We start from the raw sequence: 7,419 nt of genomic DNA, 5'->3' as shown, positions 1-7,419 counted from the left end.
TGGTAAACCCGCGGTACATCGCGAGACAATTTTGTTGTAAATAAAAGATTATATTTTAACTTAACCCGTAAAAGATTTTAAATATAGACAACCCGCAGAAAAATATAATCATATTTATGTAAACTAAAACCCGTTCAATCATATTATGTCCAATATTATTATATTTTAAATATTTGTAGAGTTAAAATATTAGTAATACTTTTAATTTTTGTAGAGTTTAAATATTTTTCATTATTTTAATATTCTATAAAAATTAAATAAAATATTAGAATTTTCAGCTTTTTAAAGTTTTAATATTTATCACATTTTAAACTTGTTAAAAATTAAAATTTATAATATTCTGAAACTTTTTAAAATTTTTATTTTCCTTAAATAAAGAACCGGATTAAGCTAATAAAAGTTTTAATTTGGATACTTGAAAAATCAAAGTTCATGCTCATTTGTAGTTGTAAACATATAAATCTTATTTATAAAGATTTTGAACTATTATCTAAAATTTTATATCTTATGTAGACGTTGTACATATATTCTTTTCTTTATTGATTGAGTTAACTACGTCCGTTTTCAAAAATTTAAATTGCAAAATGTGTGGAAAAAATTTTGTATTTTTATTATAAATATGTTTTATGTAATAATATAAATTTTAAAAAAATAAGATTATATAAATATATTGGAGAGAGATTGAATTTATTAGATATATTCTAGGAAATGTTTTTGATGTAATAAATATTTGTTTCCAATTTTGTTATTTGCTTGTGATTTAATTACAAATTTTACTTTTAAGTTTTGTTATTTATTGAGATGAAAAGGGTCTGATTATGCAAATATTACCAAATAAAAGGTTATAACCCAAAATAGATTTTAGTACAAAATGTACTTCAAAAATGTTAAGATAGATGAACGATTGCCAAAAAAAAATAGTTTAGCCGATATGGGACATTGTACATACACGTTTTTTTGTCAATTGTGTATATATATCCGATTTGAAAATTTCAAATTGCAACATATGTAAAACAAACGTTGAATTTTTTTTATACATTTGTATTCTATATTGTAATATAATAAACTAAAAATAAGATCAAGTAAAGATGAAAGAAGAATAATTCGCTAGAGAAATATATGATTTATATAAAAATCCAATTAAATTTCCAATTTTACAGTACCCGATTACAATTTCCGGGTTAAAGTTTTTAAATTATCCTAACCTAAATCAAAAATAAAAATTTTAATTAAAAGTTCTACTTTAAAAAACCATTTGGTTTTTTCTCTTACTAAAAATATCAGTATACTTTGGAAGACCGGGATAAAATGTTTCACATCGCTCACAACTCCGAACATAATGTACTTTTTAAAAGATGGTTTCATAGTGTGACACTCTCCTTTTCTCATTTTGCATGCTTTAGTAAACTCGTCAAATAACAATAATTTTCCTACCAAATTCCGAATTCCAAACTCATCATATTCATTATATATATATAAGATGTTAAAATATATCAATTGAGGTTATTAATATACATTTGAATTTATATATATATCGTTTGTGTAAGTGAATTTATCTATAATATTTGTATTTATAGTCAAACTTCTTTTTTCCTAAATATAATATTCACTTTCAAACTACTGAATAATTTATAAAATTTAAAAGATTTGTCTTATTTTTGTAAAATTATGTCAATTCATATTTTTAAAAAATTTGAAAAATTAAAAATACCACTATAAATTAATAATTATTAATTTACACTATAAAATAATAAATATTAATTTATAGATAAATTAATATCACTATAAATTAATAAAATATCTTGGTCCCAACAATATTAATTTATAGAGGTTTTACTTATATGTTTTTTAAAAACAAATAAGCTTAACTTTCAACAATACATGATTGAAATTTCTCCAAACACACTTAGAATCTTACTGTGGTCAACAAAATAAATTTAAATAGCCACAAATATCCAAATTATGTCCACATGGACTAAATCTTTGTTGGCTTCCTTCATTCACCGATTTTATATTCTTGTCTTTTTGGAGGGTTGTCCATGATGTGATGGTCCATGCTCATCTTCACCTAGATATATACCAATGCCACTGAATTAGCTGGAAACAAATTCGTATAATAGGAAAAATAATCAAAAGTGACATTGTTGTCCAAGTGAGAAAAATATATAAAACAAAATAACCTACATTCAGTAGCTGCATTAGGTTCTTGAAGAATATGCTTCTTCATATAGTCGTCAAGGCGTTTTGGTAATTTGAATGAGAATTGAGACATATTCACCCCTTTTCTTGTGTACTCGGGGTGGTTTTCCAAGAACCTGTAAATTAACCAACGTCCAATGAGGCTTATAAGAGCGTAAGAAATTAAGCTGTCTATATAACTGATAAGACATCACCAAGTTTCTCTTATAACCATTTCTTGGCACTATACATAGTGTCTTTAGTAGCAAAACATTAGCAATGGTTTCTGTAATTTGCATAAATAATACATATCTTTATATAAATATCACCACAATGGTCGCATGACAGGTTCCAACTACGTGTTCCTAAACAATCCTACTAATTGCTCCATATATAAGTTGGAAAAAATGGTAAGACATTAATACCCTGAGACCTAATACTCTAATAAAGAGATAGAAAATGTGAATATAAATCAATCAACATATCAATTTCTTATAACGTACATGACACTTTCAAAACAGCAAGATGTTATGTAACTTATAAGAATTTGAAGTGCTAAAAAGAGTAAAATGAATACTAAAAACTTACATTTTGACCTCGGATTGTGACCGAAGCCTTATGTTTGACAATGGAGTAGGAGGATAATAATAACTTATCAAAGACAACAGCAACAACACAAAAAAAAAATAATAAGGAAAGTTTGGAGCTATATAGACAATGAGAATCGAAACAGGAGGCCAATGGAACTACTTACACATCGGCAAATTTTTTTTCACGCTCTCCACGTCGAACCTGCACAAGACGTCTCCATCCGGTTGGGGGGCAAGGGATGCTAGGGGCATCAATAGCCCACATCTCACATGATGTTTTAAATCCCGGAACTTGGCACGACAGATTTGGCGCCCACTCGGAAGCTGCCTCGCAGAAAAAGGGGACTTCGACATGTTTTTCCCTTAAGATTTCATACTTCTCCATAGAGGGTATGAGTCTCCATTTCAAACAACGCCCACACTGAACCATTAGATCCTTAATGAAGGGTATTTCCGGAGTGTTGTTGGATTCATTTGCATTGCCAGATGAAGACATAACTCGATAGGAACTACACCTAATAAATGATATTGTCAAGTAAAACAAACAACAGAAATGATAAATGCGTAATCAAGATCCTTCATTGAAACAAAACTGAAAAATATGTATCCACATCACATGAAAGAACATGATTATATTATTTCTTGTGAATTTCGGGGAACCAACAATGAATTATAAATATTTTGGCATAGATAAAATCTAAATAAACACGTATAAGCGTGTGATGGTGGAGACTGGAGACATACATGATCTAACTAAATCCATAAATATTAAAATTAAAAAATTAAAAACATCAGTTAACAAATACACGAAGAAGATCTTTGAGAGAGCAAAGAGAGATTATCTTACCTGAACGTTGCAAAGAGAGATTTGTTGGATTTGTTTGTGTCCAAGAAACAAATGATCGTAAACTATTTATTTATTGGACGTAGAAAGGAAACATATAGCAGGAAAAATCCTAATAGTGTGTTGACTACCATTTTTACTATAATATTTTACCTTATGTATGAAATTCAATTTCTCATTTTGTTGACTAAATTAATTTTCAAGTAAGGTTAAAATGGCCATTAACATTAAGAAATAGCAAGATTGAAAGTGACAAAAAAAAAGGTAGTTTTATAAAAAGGTATCTATGAAAAGACATTAGTCACAATTGCAATTTTTGTATATCATTTACATAAATAAATTCAACTATACTCTTTGCAATTTATATTCAGATGGATTTTTCTGTGATTTTAAAAATTAAATTCCAAAACATTAAATTTTTTATTATACTCAAAACAACACTGGTTTTATTTGTATTTTTTTTTTGCCTCAACTCAGATTTTTCTAAAATGTTAGCAACCAAAAGAAATCTCACTATTGTCATTATCTCACTAATTAGCAAACAGATAAAAAAGAAATATTAAAATTTTGAAATTTTTTCACCACCTATTCTATATATAATTTAATCACAAGATACAACTAAATAACAAAAAAAATCATAGTAAACTTAAATGAGCTTAACTGTCAACAATTTTGCTGCAAAATATCAATCAACGAAAAGTTTTGTGAACACAAAAACAGATATGTTAACCAAAAAAAATGAGCTTAACTGTCAACAATTCATGATTAATTTTAGGGGATTTGCACAACTAACTCTTTTATGATACCCTATTCTACAAATACCCTCTCTAGGTGTCCATTTCAAAAATAGTCTTTTCAATGTACAAAATGACTAAATTACCCTGCTTTATTATAACTCATGATGAATAAAGGAATATTCTTTCCAACAAAAAGAATGTTCCTTCCAAAAAATTTCGCGCCAAAAATTTCTTAACAAAAATTTTTCCCCAGTTCCTTAAAAAACATTGTAAATATTTTTTAAAACCCTTAAAAAATCCTTTAAACCCCCTTGTAAATCTTTTAAAAGTCATCTAAAACCTTTCAAAACTTGAGAAAACTTTTTAAAACCATTGTAAATCATTTTATAACATTTATAAAGGGCAATTTATAAAGATACCATGATTTTAGGTTTTTGGGCCTAAAATACCATGAGGTCCAACATTTTCCTTTTATAACATATTTTATTAAACAAAATGACAAAATGACAAAATACCCATGTTGAAACCATCGTATCTTCTTCTTCCTAGCCTCCAAAAGATCTGATTTTTCTCATCTCAACGCATCACGCCGTCTCACAGGATCTTCTCGTCTCGCCGGATTCTCGTGCTCACCGGTCTCTGTTTCACCGGATTCTCGTTCATCATGTCATCTCGCAGGAGCTTGTTGTTTCACCACATCACGTCGTCGCACCAGTCATTCGTAGATCCGTCGGTCTCTCGTCGCCTTTCCATACCTCATGTTTTGCTGTTGGTGTTCATGTTGAATTTGACGGTGCGGTAGCCACCATCCCTTCCATTAATTCTCCGTTCATCTAGCTCATTGATCTTCTTGGGTTTAGGTATTGATTGATTCATTGTTTCATTTTCAGTTTGAGTATAGTTGATTAACTCATTGTAATTTTGAGCATATGTTTGATAAATTAAAACTAGATGAACGATTAGTTTGATACAGCTCATTTGATTCAACTCCATTAGATTAACGATTATGTTGATCATGTTGACTCACTCCAATTTGATTCAACACCATTTTGTAAACCAATTTGATTCAGCTCCATTTGATTAAGCTCCATAAGAGCTCATTGTTTTGATTCAATTCATTGTTTTGATACAACTCCATTAATTAATTTGAGTTTTCCTTGAGTTTTAAGTTTTGCTCGATATAGCCAGCTCATTATTTTGCCTTTTGATTCAGTTCCATAGTTTTTCATTGTTTTGAAAATTGATTCAGCCCATAGTTTCTCATTGTTTTGAGTTTTATTAGTCAAAACAATGAGCTGAATATTACGTAATCTCTTTCACTTTTACTTGCTTTGTCATTATTTTTCTTATACCATGTTTTTTTTGTTGTGCATATGTGTACCAGCACAGTACATTATACCCAAAATTACGTAGGCTATATTCTGTCTTCTTTTCCCACATGTTCACATATTTGTTTTCATTCATTTGAAGATGTCATACTTGAACATTTGTAAATGTATTAGAAACTTACATTGATCGAAAGATGGCTCATTGTGAATACTTATTTTGCTTTCTCATTACTCATGGAGTCATTCATATCATGCAATTTCTCACATAAATTTTGATTGAATTAAGATTCTCGAAAATCCAGGAAGCACTGTTGAAAATTCAGGAAAGGATATGCATATTTTAGAATGACTTTCTTGACACGATCTGTGTTTCTTTTTCTATTGTAGGACATGAGAGATTTTGAAATCAAACCCCTAAGCTCCATTTTAACATTGAAGAGGAGCTAAGATCAAAAACGAAGAGAGGAGCCAAGATCAAGAACTAATTATATGAGATAGGTAGTATAATTATTATTTAGGAAGAACTTCTTTATATTCAGGAAGAATTCCTTGACATTCAAGAAGGATTAGATGACATTCATTCATAGACATTTATGATGTTTGTGAAACATTTTTAGAATATTTTGGTACTTGTATGATGTTTTTGCAATATAAAAGTGTCACAAGTTTCTTTTAGACAAGATGAATGAGTTTGCTACATGTTCTCTTTAATTTCAAGGACTTCTTGAAAATTCAGAAAAGCTTTCAATGCAACATACGAATGTTCCTTATTGTGCATGTAGACTTTCATAAAAGGTTGGAATTTATGATACAATAGTAAAACAACAGGATGTTGTGCACAAAAATAAAATCATTACCCCTTAGTAATGAGTAATATATGACACATTGATGCAAAATTATTATAGAAAATAATTAAAAAACACATTTATAAAATTTAGGAAGGATTTCACAAACTCCAGAAAAGATTCCACGAAATTCAGGAGGGTCTTCACAAAACGTCTGAACTTGACAATCATTCTTCATATACACTGGTAAAGAACCTTATGTCATCCTCTTCATCCTTAGAGGAAGTCCACAACTAATAGCATTGACTAAACAATCCAGTTTGAGAACTTCAATCACCATCTTTGCTAAAACCTTATACATGATATTATCATCAACTTCACAAAGAGATCCTCCATTGTTCCAATTGAGTGTAAAATCTCAGGTTCCATTACCATTTTGTTTTCACTCCCCACAAGCTGAATATAACTCAATTATACTGACGAGATTCAAACAACCAAAGCTTGTGATACACAAATGCCACTGTACCATATCTCTCAGTTCGTTAAACACTAAATCAAATGTGAAATCACCTTACAAATTTGGATCTGCAACGTTTATTCCAACAAGCTGGTTCATTCTCCATCAAACCAAAATCTATTTTCGATTGAACATAGTCGTTTTACTACACCCAACACTAATCAAATAAAAATGATTAAGCATAATTGGTTCAAAACTATAAACTATAATGAAAGCAAAACTGATTACGGAGAACCAATTCACTACTACGAGCACGAATGAAAGAACAATTGATTCACTACTCAGAAAACTTATCAAAGCAAAACGATTAAGAAGAATGGATTCACTACTCAAAAGAAGAGGGAGAGGAACGACACGAACAACCTGAGACGAACGATGGATGGCGTAGACAATCAGAGAAAAACGACGGCGGAGAGAATCGACGACGTTAGAGAGAGAGA

At 29.5% G+C, this 7,419-nt stretch overlaps 1 long non-coding RNA gene across 1 annotated transcript; it reads left to right on the top strand.

The window, feature by feature from the left end:
• The first annotated feature begins 4,880 nt into the window (after positions 1-4,880).
• Positions 4,881-6,352, top strand: LOC111829653. Its single transcript, XR_002833028.1, has 2 exons — positions 4,881-5,209; positions 6,065-6,352. It is a non-coding gene; the product is annotated as an uncharacterized LOC111829653 (long non-coding RNA).
• Positions 6,353-7,419: the final 1,067 nt, after the last annotated feature.

The sequence above is a fragment of the Capsella rubella genome, unplaced genomic scaffold (genome assembly GCF_000375325.1).
Source record: "Capsella rubella cultivar Monte Gargano unplaced genomic scaffold, Caprub1_0 scaffold_7, whole genome shotgun sequence".
Taxonomy (NCBI): domain Eukaryota; kingdom Viridiplantae; phylum Streptophyta; class Magnoliopsida; order Brassicales; family Brassicaceae; genus Capsella; species Capsella rubella.
The sequence above is the reverse complement of the archived record's forward strand: the minus strand, read 5'-3'. Positions and strand labels throughout refer to the sequence as shown.